Genomic DNA, 16,768 nt, shown 5'->3' with positions numbered 1-16,768 from the left:
ATGCTGATTTAGGCATAAAATACAGAATACAGTACTATAAATGTAAATACAGTACTGAATACTTTTACGTGCAGGTTATATTTTGGGTAGAAGTTTTATAAATGATTTGGGGGATGCTCTACACCTTCCTTCACCTCCCCGCCCTGTCATAGTGCCTCTTCCCTCCCACCCCTCCTGACTGTAGTCTGATGTTGGTATAAGTAGCTCACTTACACAGAGCACATACTACACATTACAGTGGAGACAGTACAGTGCACAGCAGGTCTTATATACTCAGTACAGCAAGTAAGAACTACAGAGACTAACACAGGTGAGTGCAAGGACTGAAATTTGCCTTTGTATGTACAGGTATAAAAATTAGTCACACAAGGCGTGAACAGTACAAGGCACGTGTAAGACAGATACAAGTTTGTGGCTTTATGGGGAACATTCAGGGCAACATAAATTGTACCACTGAATAATGTTTACATTGTGACATTGCATGTTTATATTATTTATTGAATTTATTACAACTTACAGTAGGATGATATAGATGTTATTACTTTGCATATATAAATGTATTTTTTATTGAGACATTACTGAGCAGAGTACCTCCCAACTGTCCCTCATTGGACAAAAATACCACTGTTCCACTTTCAGTAATGAATGGTCTCTCATTTTGGTCTGAATTTTAGGTGCGTATGAAGAAACCCGCCAATGAATGTAGAAAGTGCGATAAACAGCATCCACACTATGTATGGTGCAAACGTGTAATTCGTGAATGTTTGCATCAGGGCATAATAATAATAAGCTGTGTTTCATGTGAATTTCTGTCTTGTTTTCAGTTGTCTGATATAAGGGAAACTTGTAACCGCAATCTGTTAGTTTAAATATCAATTTAGATATTTCAATTGTTGGACAGGATGACAGCATGATTTATATTAATAGATACCACACTCCAGAAACCTGCTTTGTGCATGGTACATTACAGAGCACATACAGGTGTTGTACGTGCCATTACTATTAGCAATACAGGCACATGTGTGGTAATGAAGGGTTTGTGTAGGGTAATATTAGGTTTGCAGCATGATTTATAATATATGGTGATGCAGTGTGTGTGGCAGAGTGGTATTATTACCATTATTAAGAACAAATTGCTTGTATAACTGGGCAACAGTATCTATGTGGGACATTATTACAAATATACAGTATTGCAGTGTGTGTGTTAATATTTTATAGATCTAGGGTAACAGGTTTGCATCATTATATAAGTGACATACAGTAATGCAGTGTGTGTGTTGATATTGTACACATATATAGTGCAAAATTAGTGTTGTGGGATTATTAGGAATATACATTAATTCAGTTTGTATGGAAACATTGTCTACATATAGTGCAAAAATAAGACTCTGGCATAATTAGAAATATACAGTAATGTAGTATACAGTATTTAGTCATATTGTGTACATATAGGGCATTAGTAGGAATATACAGTAATGTAGTGTCTACAGTAATATTGTGTACATATAATAGGGCATTAGCAGGAATATACAGTAATGTAGTGTACCGTATTTAGTAATATTGTGTACATATAATAGGGCATTAGTAGGAATATACAGTAATGTAGTGTCTACAGTAATATTGTGTACATATAATACAGCATTAGCAGGAAAATACAGTAATGTAGTGTACCGTATTTAGTAATATTGTGTACATATAGGGCATTAGTAGGCATTAGTAGGAATATACAGTAATGTAGTGTCTACAGTAATATTGTGTACATATAATAGGGCATTAGCAGGAATATACAGTAATGTAGTGTACCGTATTTAGTAATATTGTGTACATATAGGGCATTTGTAGGAATATACAGTAATTTAGTGTATATGGTAATATTGTGTACATATAGGTCATTAGTAGGAATATACAGTAATATAGTGTATATGGTAATATTGTGTACATATAGGTCATTAGTAGGAATATACAGTAATTTAGTGTATATGGTAATATTGTGTACATATAGGGCATTAGTAGGAATATACAGTAATGTAATGTCTATAGTAATTATGTGTACACATAATTGGGTATTAGTAGGAATATACAGTAATGTAGCATATATAGTAATATTTTGTACATATAGGGCATAAGTAGGAATATACAGTAATGTAGTGTCTATAATAATATTGTGTACATATTATTATTACTATCCTTTATTTATATGGCAAAAGAAGAATGTTGGTGTTGCGCTTATAAATGACCAATTCAAATATTAAATTAATTAGTAACTGGGCATGGCAGAGTCAAGACACCAAATACATGATTAAGAAATCTCTTCTTTATGTATTATTTAGCATTTGCAACAATATTGCAATCACAAATATTTAAAAATATTTCTCTAAAAGAAGTATACAGACTAGTCTGAGTAATATGTAAAAAAAAAAACAACAGCTGCTATATTCCTATTATATATATAAAAAACAATCCCTGCTGGGAATCACATACAGTATACTTTTAAAACATATGAAAAACGTCTAAAGACGCAGTGATCTCATCGGACCATAATAATATTAATCCATCATCTCCGACCTCCAGGTCTTTGCGCAGGATAAATATATATTTGAAGTCCTCCGTATGAAGCGAGGTGAGGCTTCTAATATAATCACCTCTAGGACTTACAGCAACATAGCGCTTGTTGGTCTTTGCGGGATTAGTCGAATGGGCTGCTTAATGTGGTTGCTCCCAATTTGGAACTGATGACACACTGAGACGCAGCCCCAACGGGTCCGGAGGCTGTAATAAAGTCAACTTGTGACTGCCTTCACCTGTCCCCATGTTAATCCAAGTCCAGCATCACCAAGCCAAGTATGGTAACTGTATTACAGCCGGCTTTCAAATAATCAGAAATTCGGTTGTTTAAAATAAAGTCCGGTGGATAAGGAAAACAAAGTAGCAACTTGTAGCAATGTGTAGCAGTAAGTGATGATCCTCTGACACATTTCGCTGCCGGTCCAGAAAACTTTATTAATGAATTGGTCATTTATAAGCGCAACACCAACATTCTTCTTTTGCTTGTCTGAGACTACCTAGATAATCTAATTTTTGTGGGTTCCTCATAGACCCATAGGTGTGTGCAGCTATTTTACATACTTATACATTTATATATAGAATCTGACTAGCGCCAAGTTGACTTAGATTTTTTAGTTTATTTATATGGCACCACAAGTGTTCCGCAGCGCCTTACATAGTACATAAAACTTGTAAGTGAACAAGAAACAAGTAACTTAAGTACATTACAGTGCATGACAAGGACAGAATTTATATACATTGCTGCAATAGCGATTAAAGCACTCACAATAAGCAGCAGGGAGTTGGCAGTCAAGTGTTAGGTGACCCTATGGGGAGTAAGGAGTAGAAGAAAATCTATAGAGAAGCACATGAGGGAAGATGTCCCTGCTTGTGAGAGCTTACATTCTAACGGGGAAGGGCAGACAGACAGGGATGACACAGAAGGGGAAGATAGAGAGGAAAGAGGCATATAAAAGGACATTAGTAGGAATATACAGTAATGTAGTGTACAGCATGTTGTAATATTGTGTACATATAGGGCATTAGTAGGAATATACAGTAATGGACTGTACAGTACATAGTAATATTGTGTACATATAGGGCATTACTAGGAATATACAGTAATGGACTGTACAGTACATAGTAATATTGTGTACATATAGGGCTAGTAGGCATTAGTAGGAATATACAGTAATGTAATGTCTATAGTAATATTGTGTACATATAATAGGGCATTAGCAGGAATATACAGTAATGTAGTGTACAGTATATAGTAATATTGTGTACATATAGGGCATTAGTAGGAATATACAGTAATGTAGTGTATATAGTAATATTGTGTACAAATAGGCCATTAGTAGGAATATACATTACTGTAGTGTATATACTAATATTGTTTACATATAAGGTATAAATAGGAATATTGTGTACATATAGGGCATTAGTAGGAATATATACAGTAATGTAGTACATCTGTAATATTGTGTACATATAGGACATTAGTAGGCATTAGTAGGAATATACAGTAATGTAATGTCTATAGTAATATTGTGTACATATAATAGGGCATTAGTAGGAATATACAGTAATGTAGTGTCTATAGTAATATTGTGTTCATATAATAGGGCATTAGCAGGAATATACAGTAATGTAGTGTACAGTATATAGTAATATTGTGTACATATAGGGCATTAGTAGGAATACACAGTAATGGACTGTACAGCATTTTGTAATATTGTGTACATATAGGGCATTAGTAGGAATATACAGTAATGGACTGTACAGTACATAGTAATATTGTGTACATAAAACTACATATAGGGCATTAGTAGGCATTAGTAGGAATATACAGTAATGTAATGTCTATAGTAATATTGTGTACATATAATAGGGCATTAGCAGGAATATACAGTAATGTAGTGTACAGTATATAGTAATATTGTGTACATATAGGGCATTAGTAGGAATATACAGTAATGTAGTGTATATAGTATAATATTGTGTACAAATAGGGCATTAGTAGGAATATACATTACTGTAGTGTATATACTAATATTGTTTACATTTAAGGTATAAATAGGAATATTGTGTACATATAGGGCATTAGTAGGAATACATACAGTAATGTAGTACATCTGTAATATTGTGTACATATAGGACATTAGTAGGCATTAGTAGGAAAGGAATATACAGTAATGTAATGTCTATAGTAATATTGTGTACATATAATAGGGCATTAGTAGGAATATACAGTAATGTAGTGTCTATAGTAATATTGTGTTCATATAATAGGGCATTAGCAGGAATATACAGTAATGTAGTGTACAGTATATAGTAATATTGTGTACATATAGGGCATTAATAGGAATATACAGTAATGTAGTGTATATAGTAATATTGTGTACAAATAGGGCATTAGCAGGAATATACATTACTGTAGTGTATATACTAATATTGTTTACATTTAAGGTATAAATAGGAATATTGTGTACATATAGGGCATTAGTAGGAATATATACAGTAATGTAGTACATCTGTAATATTGTGTACATATAGGACATTAGTAGGAATATACAGTAATCTAGTGTACAGTGTATAGTAATATAGGACATTAGTAGGAATATCCAGTAATGTAGCTTATATAGTAATATTGTGTACATATACAGTATATTGTAATATTGTGTACATATAGGGCATTAGGAGGAATATACAGTAATGTAGTGTATATGGTAATATTGTGTACATATAAGGCATTATTAGGAATATACAGTAATGTAGTGTACAGTATATAGTAATATTATGTACATATAGGGCATTAGTAGGAATATACAGGAGCCTATTCATCATCGGCGGCTGTGTGGCCCCCAATGATTAAGTAATGGTCTCGCTGTGAGGGATACTTAAGTATCCAACTCACAGCGGGGGAGACTTGACACCGGAGCAATTCATCGTTGCTCCGGTGCAGGGACAGCTGTTCCGAAAAGCAGCTGTCCCCACAGTTAGTGTCGCAGCTACAGGGTAGCTGAGTTGCTTACCTGCTCCCTGTCGGCGCAGCTACGCATGCGTGACCTGAGGTCATGTATGCACAAAGCCGACAGGGAGGTAGTGAGAAGGCGGCGGAGGGATCCGCTGGGATCGCATCCCCGAAACTCCTTCCCATAGGAAAAAGCGAGGATCTGAGAACAAGCGCTGTCTGAAGATGGCGCTTGTTCTCGCAAGCAGACTCCCAAAACTTTCAGTTTTCGGTGTTTGCTGAATATCAGGTGGTCCATTTGGGACCCCTGATGATGAATGCCCCAGTAAATAAAATATGCGGAAACAAGCATTTTCGCATGGTTACCGAGCCATTTATCGATGATGAATAGGCCCCACAGTCATGTATTGTATATGATATTGTGTAAATATAGGGGATTATTATGAATAAACAGTAATGTAGTGTATATAGTAGTATAATGTACATATAGAGTATTATTAGGAGTATACAGTAATGTAGTATATATAGTAAAATTAATATACAGTAATGTAGTGTATATGGTATACTGTGTACATAGAGGGCACTATTATGACTGTACAGTGATGTATCGTATATAGTATATATATTGTGTACCAATAGGGCACTATTATGAATGTACAGTGATGTTGTGTATATGGTAATATTGTGTACATATAGGTTATTAGGAATATATAGTAATATAGTGTATATGGTAATACTTTTATTAATGTAGTGTATATGGTAATAGTATGTAGTGATGTAATGTATATGGTAATATTATTCATGTAGGAAATTATTAGCAATATACAGCAATGTGATGTGTAAGGTAATATTGTGCACATATAGGGTATTATTTGGAATATACAGTTTTGTAAAGTACAGTATACAGTAATATAGTGTACATGTTGGAATATATTAGGACTATACCGTAATGTAGTGTATATGGTAAAATTGAGTACATGTAGGACATTATTAGGAATATATAGTAATGTAGTGTATATAGTAATATTGTCTACATATAGGACACTATTATGAATGTACAGTGATGATGGTAATAATGGGTACATGTAGGGCACTATTCTGAATGTACAGTAATGTAGTGTATATGGTAATATTATGTACATATAAGACATTATTAGGAATATACAGTAATGTAGTGTATATAGTACTGTAATGTGTGCATATAGGGCACTATTCTGAATGTACAGTAATGTAGTGTATATGGTAATAATATGTACATATAGGGGATTATTATTAATATACAGTAATGTAGTGTGTATAGTAATATTGTGTACATAAAGGGCACTATTAGGAATAGATAGTAGTGTATATTGTAATATTATGTACAGTTAGGGCATTATGAAGAATTTACAGTAATGTATTGTGTAAGGTAACTGTGTATACATATATGTACATATATATGGTGTCATTAGGAAAATACCCGTACAGTAAATGTAGTGTATAGAGTAGTATTGTGTACATATAGCACATTATTATGTATATACAGTAATGTGTGTGTGTGTATATATATATATATATATATATATATATATATATATTAGGGATTAGCGGGTTCGGATTTATGGAATCCGAATCCCCCTAAGCCCCCCCGATCCGAGCCGGGAACCGAGTCAGGCTCGGGTTTTCCTGCCTGACTCGGACCTGAAATCGAGGCAAAACGTCATCATCCCGCTGTCGGATCTTGCGGGTTTTGGATTCTATAAAAGTTCCCTGCGTCTGCGCCATTTGTCACTCCGGCAGTGGACAGTGAAGAGGGAAGGGTGGGAGTTAAGGCTGGCTGGGCTGTGCTGTGCTGCTGTTGTCTATAGGGGTTGTGTCCACTCCAAAGTCCATAGTGGTTGGCTGGGCTGTGTTGGGCTGCTGTTGTCCGGTATACAATCGGGAAGCCAGCTGCCGGAATCCTGGCAGCCGGCTTCCCGACTGCTTTATCCCGGCGTGGGATAAATGACCGGCGTCTATATCTAGATGCCTGTCATTTCCCCGATGCTGGGAGACCGGCGTCCTGCATCCCAATCGAAGGGATGCCGGGCGCCGCAAGCGGACAGCTGCGGGGGGGAGGGTTAGGTTTAGGGCACCTGGGGGGACTTAGGGTTAGGCACCCCCCCGGGAGGGTTAGGGTTAGGCTAGGGGGAGGGAGGGTTAGGCACCCCCGGGGGAGACTTAGGGTTAAGCACCCTTAGGTTTAGGCAGCAGGATGCCTACCCTCCCGGTTTTCGCGGGAGGCTCCCGATTTTTCGGGTAACCCCCCGCACCCCCGGAAGGGTAGGCATTTCTCCCGCTTTCTGCCCACTTCCTAGTGAAGTGGGCAGAATGGGGAGAACTTCCACAGCAATCGCGGGTCTCTGTGTAGGGGGCGGGGCTTAATTACGCAATTCTGCATGAATCGCGTCATTTAGCCCCGCCCCTTATGCGAATTTACGCCAATCACGGCAATTAGCCACTAAGGGGGCGGGGCCTAATGACGCAAGATGTCAGGCCCCGCCCCCATCACGACCCGATCTTTCTACTCTCCCCAAGTCTCCCGCAAAAGGGAAATACAATGTAGGCAAGTATGGGGAAAGGGGGGGTTAGGGTTAGGCACTTGGGGGGGAGGTTCAGGTTTGGCACCCCTAAAGAGGGTTAGGGTTAGGGGGGTTAGGTTAGGTTAGTAGATACTTACCTTACCACGATCGGGATTTCCAGCGCTGTCGGGCTTCCGCTGCCGGGCTCTGCTGTTTTGTCGGGATATCAAACCGATTCCTTTTGTCCATAGGGGCTGGCTGGGCTGTGTTGTGCTGCTGTTGTCCATAGGGGCTGGCTAGACGGTGTTGTGCAGACAGTTGTCCATAGGGGCTGTGTTCTGCAGTGTCCCATAAAGGCTTTAGTCCTAAAGGGGTGCTGTGATCTGCCCATCAGGGGTGCTCCCCCCAAGTGCAAAAAAACAATTCTTGTTTTCTGTGTTTGTGAATTGTATGCGCTGTAGCCGCACGTGCATCAACAAAGTAGCACCAAGCGTGCGCCTGTGTCATAAATCAAGGGTCGGCTGGCTCGTCTGTTAAAGGGTGGTGTAACCCCCAAAGTGCACTCCAAAAAAAATAAAAAATTCTTCTTTTCTGTGTTTGTGAATTGTGTGCGCTGTAGCCGCACGTGCATCAACAAAGTAGCGCCGAGCGTGCGCCTGTGTCATAAGTCAAGGGCCAGCTGGCTCATCTGTTAAAGGGTGTGTAACCCCCAAAGTGCACTCCAAAAAAATAAAAAAATCTTTTTCTGTGTTTGTGTACACCTTAGCCGCACGTATATATCAATATAACATAAATGGAGGACAAAAATTTGTCCGATAAAAATAAAATAGGGAAAGATCAAGAACCACTTCCTCCTAGTGCTGAAGCTGCTGCCACTAGTCATGAAATAGATGATAAAATGCCATCAATGTCGTCTGCCAAAGTCGATGCCCAATGTCATAGTAGAGGGCATATAAAATCCCAAATGACAAAGTTCAGGAAAATGACCTTAAAAAAAACATTTAAATCATCTGAGGAGAAACATAAACAAACAAATAATATGCCATTTACGACACGGAGTGGCAAGGAACGGCTAAGGTCCTTTCCTATGTTCATGACTAGTGGTTCAGCTTCACATGACGATGGAAGCCCTCCTCCAGCTACAAAAATCAAACGAGTTAAGCTGGCAAAAGCACAGCAAAGAACTGTGCGAGCTAAGAAGATATCACAAATCCCCAAGTAGAGTCCAAGTGTGGCGGTGGTTGCGATGCCTGATCTTCCCAACACTGGACGGGAATAAGTGGCTCTTTCCACCATTTACACTCCCTCTGCAAGTGCTAGAAAGGAGAACCCACAGTCCATTTGCTGATATGCAAATTGAAGATGTCACTGTTGAAGTACAACAGGATGAGGATACTGGTGTAGCTGGCGCTGAGGAGGAAGTTGGTGAGGAGGATTCTGATAGTTATGTGGTTTGTTAAAATAAGGGTCCGTGGGAGACAGTTGTTGTCCGTGGGATGAAAAAGCCCATCACGGTCATGCCTGGGCAGAAGACCAAACATTCCACCTCTTTGGTCTGGCAATATTTCTATCCAAATCCGGACAACAACTGTCTTGCCATGTGTACCATATGTAAAGGTGGAATAAATAGGGGTAGGGACGTTAGCCACCTAGGAACATCCTCCCTTATACGTCACCTGCAGCGCGTTCATAAAAAGTTACTGTCAAGTTCAGAAACTGTGGCTAAGACCATAAGCAGTCCAGGGACACCTAAATCCCTTTGTCCTGTTGTATCCAAGCACCTGCAAACCACACGGTCAACTCCCTCCTCGTCAATTTCCTCCTCAGTCAGGATTGGAAGTAGTCCTGCAGGCCATGTCACTGGCATGACTGACTCTCCTATCCGGGATTCCTCCAGTGGATCCTGCATTGCTACGCCTACTGCTGCCGCTGCTGCTGTTACTGCTGGGAGTCGTTCATCATCCCAGAGAGGAAGTAGGAACACCACTACTTCTTTTACTAAGCAATTGACCCCCCAACAGTCCTTAGCGAGGAGGTTGAAGTACAACAGCAGTCATCTGGAAGCAAAGCGGATAACTGAGGACTTGACAGCTATGTTGGTGTTAGATGTGCATCCGGTATCTGTCATTAGTGAAGTGGGATTTAGACAATTGATGGAGGTAGTGTGTCCCCGGTACCAAATCCCATCTAGTTTCCACACCAGCCACTTTTTCGTGTTTTGTGTTTTGGTTTTGGATCTGGATCTTTCTTCGTATTTTGGATCTGGATTGGTATTGCCAAAACCACCTTTCTGTGTTTTGGGTTCTGGGTTTTGTGTTTTGGATCTGTATTTATTTGGAAATAAGCATAAAAACAGCTAAAATCATAGAATAATTGTTTTTTTGTTCCTACACTATTATTAACCTGAATATCATTCATTTCCACTCATTTCCAGTTTATTCTGAACACCTCACACCTCACAATATTGATTTTTAGACAATAAAGTAGCTCTGAGGTAGCTGGATGACTATTCTAAAAGACAAATGTGGGCGGCACAAACACGTGGCCCATCTAGGAGTGGCACTGCAGTGGCAGGCAGGATGGTAGTTTGAAAAACCATGCCCCAAAGAGTACATACTTGGCGCTGCTACTGTGTTGATGCACGTGCGGCTAAGGCTCACTCAAACACAGAAAAAGAAAAAAAAGAAAATGTTTTAATTTTTGGGGGCACTTTGGGTGTTACACCTCCCTTCAACAGACCAGCCGGCCCTTGACTTATGACACAGGCGCACCGTTGGCGCTGCTACTTTGTTGATGCACATGCGGCTAAGGCTCACACAAACAAAGAAAAGGAAAAAAAGAAAATGTTTTAATTTTTGGGGGCACTTTGGGGGTTACACCACCCTTAAAGAGACCAGCCGGCCCTTGACTTATGACACAGACACACGCTTGGCGCTGCTACTTTGCGATGCACGTGCGGCTAATGCGCCCTCAAACAGAAAATAATGATCATTTTTATTGCACTTGCGGGGAGCACCCCTGATGGACAGAGCACCCCATGGACAACACAACAGCACCCCTTCAGGACTACAGCCTTTATGGGACAACAGCACTGTACAACGCAGCCCAGCCAGCCCCTATGGACTTTGGACACAGCCCCTATGGATAACAGCAGCACCAGCACAGCAACCTCCACCCTCCCTCTTCACTGTCCACAGCCGGAGTGAAAAAAGGCGCCGATGCAGGGACCTTTTATAGAATCCAAAACCCACAAGAATCTGACAGCGTGAGGATGATGTTTTACCTCGTTCCAGGAACCGAGTCTGGCGGGAAAACCTGAGCCGGACTCAGTTCCTGGCTTGGGTCGAGGGGGGTTCGGATTTCATAAATCCGAACCCGCTCATCCCTAATATATATATATATATATATATATATACAGTCAGGTCCATAAATATTGGGACATTGACAGAATTTTCATATTTTGTCCTCTATTCACCACCACAATGGTTTTGAAATGAAACAGCAAGATGTGCTTTAACTGCAGACTTTCAGATTTAATTTGAGGGTAATTACATCCAAATCGGGTGAACGGTTTAGGAATTACAACAGTTTCAATATGTGCCTCCCACTTTTTAAGGGGCCAAAAGTAATGGGACTATCAACTCAAAAGCTATTTCATGGACAGGTGTGGGCTATTCCCTCATTATTTCATTATCAATTAAGCAGGTAAAAGGTCTGGAGTTGATTCTAGGTGTGACATTTGCATTTGGAATCAGTTGCTGTCAACTCTCAATATGAGATCCAAAGAGCTGTCACTATCAGTGAAGCAAGCCATCATTAGGGTGAAAAATGAAAACAAACCCATCAGAGAGATTGCAAAAACATTAGGTGTGGCCAAATCAACTCTTTGGAACATTCTTAAAAAGAAAGAACACACCGGAGAGCTCAGCAACACCAAAAGACCCGGAAGACCACGGAAAACAACTGTGGTGAATGACAAAAGAATTATTTCCCTGGTGAAGAAAAACCCCTTCACAACAGTTGGCCAAATCAAGAATACTCTCCAGGAGGTAGATGTATATGTGTCAAAGTCAACAATCAAGAGAAGACTTCACAAGAGTGAATATAGAGGGTTCACCACAAGAATGAAACCATTGATGAGCCACAAAAACAGGAAGACCAGATTAGAGTTTTCAAACAACATCTAAAAAAGCCATTACAGTTCTGGAACAACATCCTATTGACAGATGAGACAAAGATCAACTTGTACCAGAGTGATGGGAACAGAAGAGAAGGAAAGGAACTGCTCATGATCCAAAACATACCACCTCATAAGTGAAGCATGGTGGTGGTAGTGTCATGGCGTGGGCATGTATGGCTGCCAATGGAACTGGTTCCCTTGTATTTATTGATGATGTGACTGCTGACAAAAGCAGCAGAATGAATTCTGAAGTGTTTCGAGCAATATTATATGCTCATATTCAGTCAAATGCTTCAGAACTCATTGGACAGCGCTTCACAGTGCAGATGGACAATGACCCGAAGCGTACTGCAAAAGCAACCAAAGAGTTTTTTAAGGCTAAAAAGTGGAATGTTATGCAATGGCCAAGTCAATCCCCTGACCTGAATCCGATTGAGCATGCATTTCACTTGATGAAGACAAAACTGAAGGGAAAATGCCCCAAGAACAAGCAGGAACTGAAGACATTTGCAGTAGAGGCCTGGCAGAGCATCACCAGGGATGAAACCCAGCGTCTGGTGATGTCTATGCGTTCCAGACTTCAGGCTGTAATTGCCTGCAAAGGATTTGCAACAAAGTATTAAAAAGTGAAAGTTAGATTTAGGATTGTTTAGTTTGTCCCATTACTTTTGGCCCCTTAAAAAGTGGGAGGCATATATAGAAACCGTTGTAATTCCTACACAGTTCACCTAATTTGGATGTAATTACCCTCAAATTAAATCTGAAAGTCTGCAGTTAAATCACATCTTGTTTGTTTCATTTCAAAGCCATTGTGGTGGTGAATAGAGGCCAAAATATGAAAATTCTGTCAATGTCCCAATATTTATGGACCTGACTGTATATCTATATATATATATATATATATATATATATATATATATATATATATATATATATATATAGTAATATATTGTACATGTAGGGCAATATAATGAATAAACAGCAATGCAATAAGTATGTTTTCTGTTCATATAAGACAATATTAGGGCTGTGCCATTATTAGGTATGTATAGCATGGCACATATAATATTAGTAATAGGTGTTTTGCATTATTAATAATTAAAATAAATGACCCAGCCACCAGTGATTAGTAAAAAAAAGCTCATTATCTAGTCTCATTTACGCACATTTACAAATATTAGATAAACCACACACCACATCAAGGCATGTACCTAATGCTAGCCATACACTAGTACGACCAACATAAGATGCGATTCAGCATACAATTTCCTTTGAACAGCTCCCTGGCAGTCCCGACCGCACAATTTGGTGCTTTTTGACACTCGATGTACATACGATCATTCGTCCCTATACGACGGGTCGTGATATGATCGATCGTGTGCCTCACTAAAAACATGCGATCATAATAAATTTAAATAGAGAAAAATGTCACTGAAATGACGCCGCTCAGACGGTCGGATGCACGTTGCATAAAATGCGCAAATACACAGCACGATCTGCGTACGATTACGATGGATAATATGGGCTGCATGTCTGATCATAAGATATGATATAAGAGCATCAGGAGCACGCATTGCAACGTATTCGTACCTAAATACTGCACGATTTGCACTAAATGCATCGTAAGAGGCATCTAAAATCGTGCAATCGCCACGAAATCACGCTAGTGTATGGCCAGCATATCTCTAAACCATGAGAGTCCTACAGATCACATATTTATGTGTTGAGAGCTACTGTAGTTGGATGTACCACAGCAGGCTTGCCTACCCTCCCGATTTGGCCGGGAGCCTCCTGATAATCGGGTGTCGCTCATTGTGGCCCCGCCCGCGCTTTACAATGCTGTTTACCCCGGCATTGTGAAGAGGGGGCAGAGCCACGCCGACACGATCTCACGGCCACGCCCCCGGTCCGCACTGGCCACGCCCCAACAACAGCATTATCGTGTGGCCACGACCCGGCTGTAAGCTGACATTAAGCCCCCTCCCGGAAGGAGGGAGCTGAATGTCGGCAAGTATGTACCACAGGCTTATCATATATTTGCAAATATGTATAACTGAGACTCCTACATGTCATGTAGCCCTTTACTGGTTCACAGCTCTGTCCTGGGGAATGTTTCTGACTATACCTTTTCTAGCTAAACCCGCCCACCCCTTCTGGCACCAGCTGTGAATTTATAAATTGAATATATAATTTGGATTTTCATAGCTCCATCCCCAGTAGCTCCACCCCCCAGTTCCTGAACCATATATATAACATTATCTCCAGGGGCGTATCTACAATGGGTGCAGGGGGGCCCCGCACCGCACACCCTGCACCCATAATATTACTTACCTCTCCGGAGTCCCAAGTAGGTGCGGGGTGCCGGTGCTGTAAAACAACTGGCCATTTTCTCGTAGTTTGCGCATGCGCAGTACAGAGAAAATGGCCGCCGCGGCCATTTTCCTGGTGCCCTATGCATACACTATAGACTCTTTGCACACTCTAGTGCCCAGAGTCTATAACTCCGGCACTGACCGCGCACAGCTCAGTGCGCTGCCGGCCGCCGGGCGGAGAGGAGGGGGCCCCTGTCGGAGACTGCACACCCGTCCTCTCTAGAAATGCCACTGATTATGTCATAGTTAGTGAGAAGTTCAGGAACAGAGGTCCTGCTTGTTCCTGCTGTAAAAGAGCACTGGTGCAGCGATGCAATGGCTGTGGTATTACTGGGCACATGTTGGCTAAACTTAGGTGTGTAATATGATTAGCAATATACAGTAATATATATTGGGATTTGGTAGTTCTATGTGTATAGAAGCAAAGCTGAAATACTATATTGCTGGGACAGTTCATATTCTTTACATATAGAAGTACAGTATGTTATATAAAGTCCGGATGATGAACGATTCATAGGTAATAACTCAGATGCAGTGTTACCTTGCATATTTAACATTAAGGGCCGTATTCAATTCGAAGAGAAAAGCCATTTTCCGTGAAAAAGTATCGCCAATCTCAGCTTTTCGCGAGATCGGAACTTATCTCCGTATTCAATTCCAGCTGGTTTTCGCCTACGCGGAAAGTCATTGTAATGTAATCGACAAAATAGATTTGCCTAAGAATAGCAGGTGAAAAGTGCAACATTTTTATTTTGGGGTGCAAACATGGGGAAAACCCACTGTGTCAAAAAATCCAGGGAAAAAAATAAAAGAACACCCCAAAAAAGTGCTTTCATTTTGGGGGGGCAAAAAAGAACAAAGTGGGAGGACAAACATAAAAACTAGCAAAATAGACTTATTGGGGTGCTGTAAGGAGGGGCCAAGTGTTTTTGGGATTGCAGGTGCATGTATGAGGGTGGTTTTTCACATTTTTAAAAGTTCACTTTAGAGACATAAAAATATTCTAGTACCCATTTTCAAGTACCCCAAATTTAACAGGACTACTTATTTTCACCAACAAATACTGCTTAATGCCATTCTTCACCACTTTTACAAGCACGCTAATAACAAGGATTTTAAACAACTTCAGTACCCCAAATAGTTTTATTAGGGCTATTGGAACACTTCAACTTTGATCACCAATGTTAGTGCTTCTTTTTGGGTGGTACACACTGATTTCCCCTATTCTGACAGTACTTTCCGCCTATTCTGCATTCGCCGCTTGCCATTTTCGCCTGGTTAGTAATTGAATAGGGCGAAAAGCGGGGACACGCATGATAAGTTTTTGCATCCAAAACACGCGATGTAGGCGAAAAGTCAGGCAAGCGGAACTTTTTTGCAAAAGGGGACAGTAATTTAATACGGCCCTAATTTGTGTAGCTTGTCTGTTACAGGGAAGTAAAAAATGTGCATAACTAAGTACGTGAAATAGAAGAGAGAATAGTATTAAGCATTAATAGAGTAAGATGTAATTGTATTGTACATGTAATGTGTATTTTTCACACCTCATTTATCGATTCTGCAAATAAGCAAATTTTATGTGTTTGGAACAACTGACTAAATTATAGGAAGAGAAGCTACCATTTCTAGCACTACACACGTTGTGTAATTATGTCAGTTTTACACTATTCCAGAGCAGGACATACCATAACATTTCATACAATACATTTAAAACTGTAATTCATATACTCAGAATATGCACAGTTTAGTAAAAGCTAAAGTTGGAATCCATAAATTAAACCTAATATTAGTATGATATAGTTTCATTCTAGCATCAGGGGGTATATTTACTGATTTTGGTTGATTTTTGTGTAAATTTTGTGTTTCAGGGTCTAAATCACACATTTACTAACAGATGATTTTTTTGACTTATTTTTATAAACAATGGCAAAAAAATTATCTCTAAGTGAATGTGTGATTTAGACCCTGAAACACGAAATCGACCAAAAATGGGCCACAATCGACCTTTAGTAAATATATCCTAAAATCAAGAAATGATCACAAATTAAAAAACTTCACAAAATCAACATTAGCTTTTATCATTTTTATTTCTCTTTCACAGATAAACAGAATCACGATGGATTTATGTTATCTAAGAACTCCCAAAACATATCTACCT

The 16,768-nt window shown here is 39.7% G+C and overlaps 1 protein-coding gene across 1 annotated transcript in view; it reads left to right on the top strand.

Moving 5' to 3' along the window:
• Positions 1–224: 224 nt before the first annotated feature.
• COCH (cochlin) overlaps positions 225–16,768 on the top strand; it is a 90,526-nt gene continuing 73,982 nt past the window's right edge. The window contains exon 1 of the mRNA XM_088456606.1: positions 225–310. The gene's annotated coding sequence lies outside the window, so the exon portion shown is untranslated. The remainder of the gene's footprint in view (positions 311–16,768) is intronic.

The sequence above is a fragment of the Taudactylus pleione genome, unplaced genomic scaffold (assembly GCF_031769625.1).
Source record: "Taudactylus pleione unplaced genomic scaffold, aTauple2 ptg000707l, whole genome shotgun sequence".
Lineage (NCBI taxonomy): Eukaryota > Metazoa > Chordata > Amphibia > Anura > Myobatrachidae > Taudactylus > Taudactylus pleione.
The sequence above is the reverse complement of the archived record's forward strand: the minus strand, read 5'-3'. Positions and strand labels throughout refer to the sequence as shown.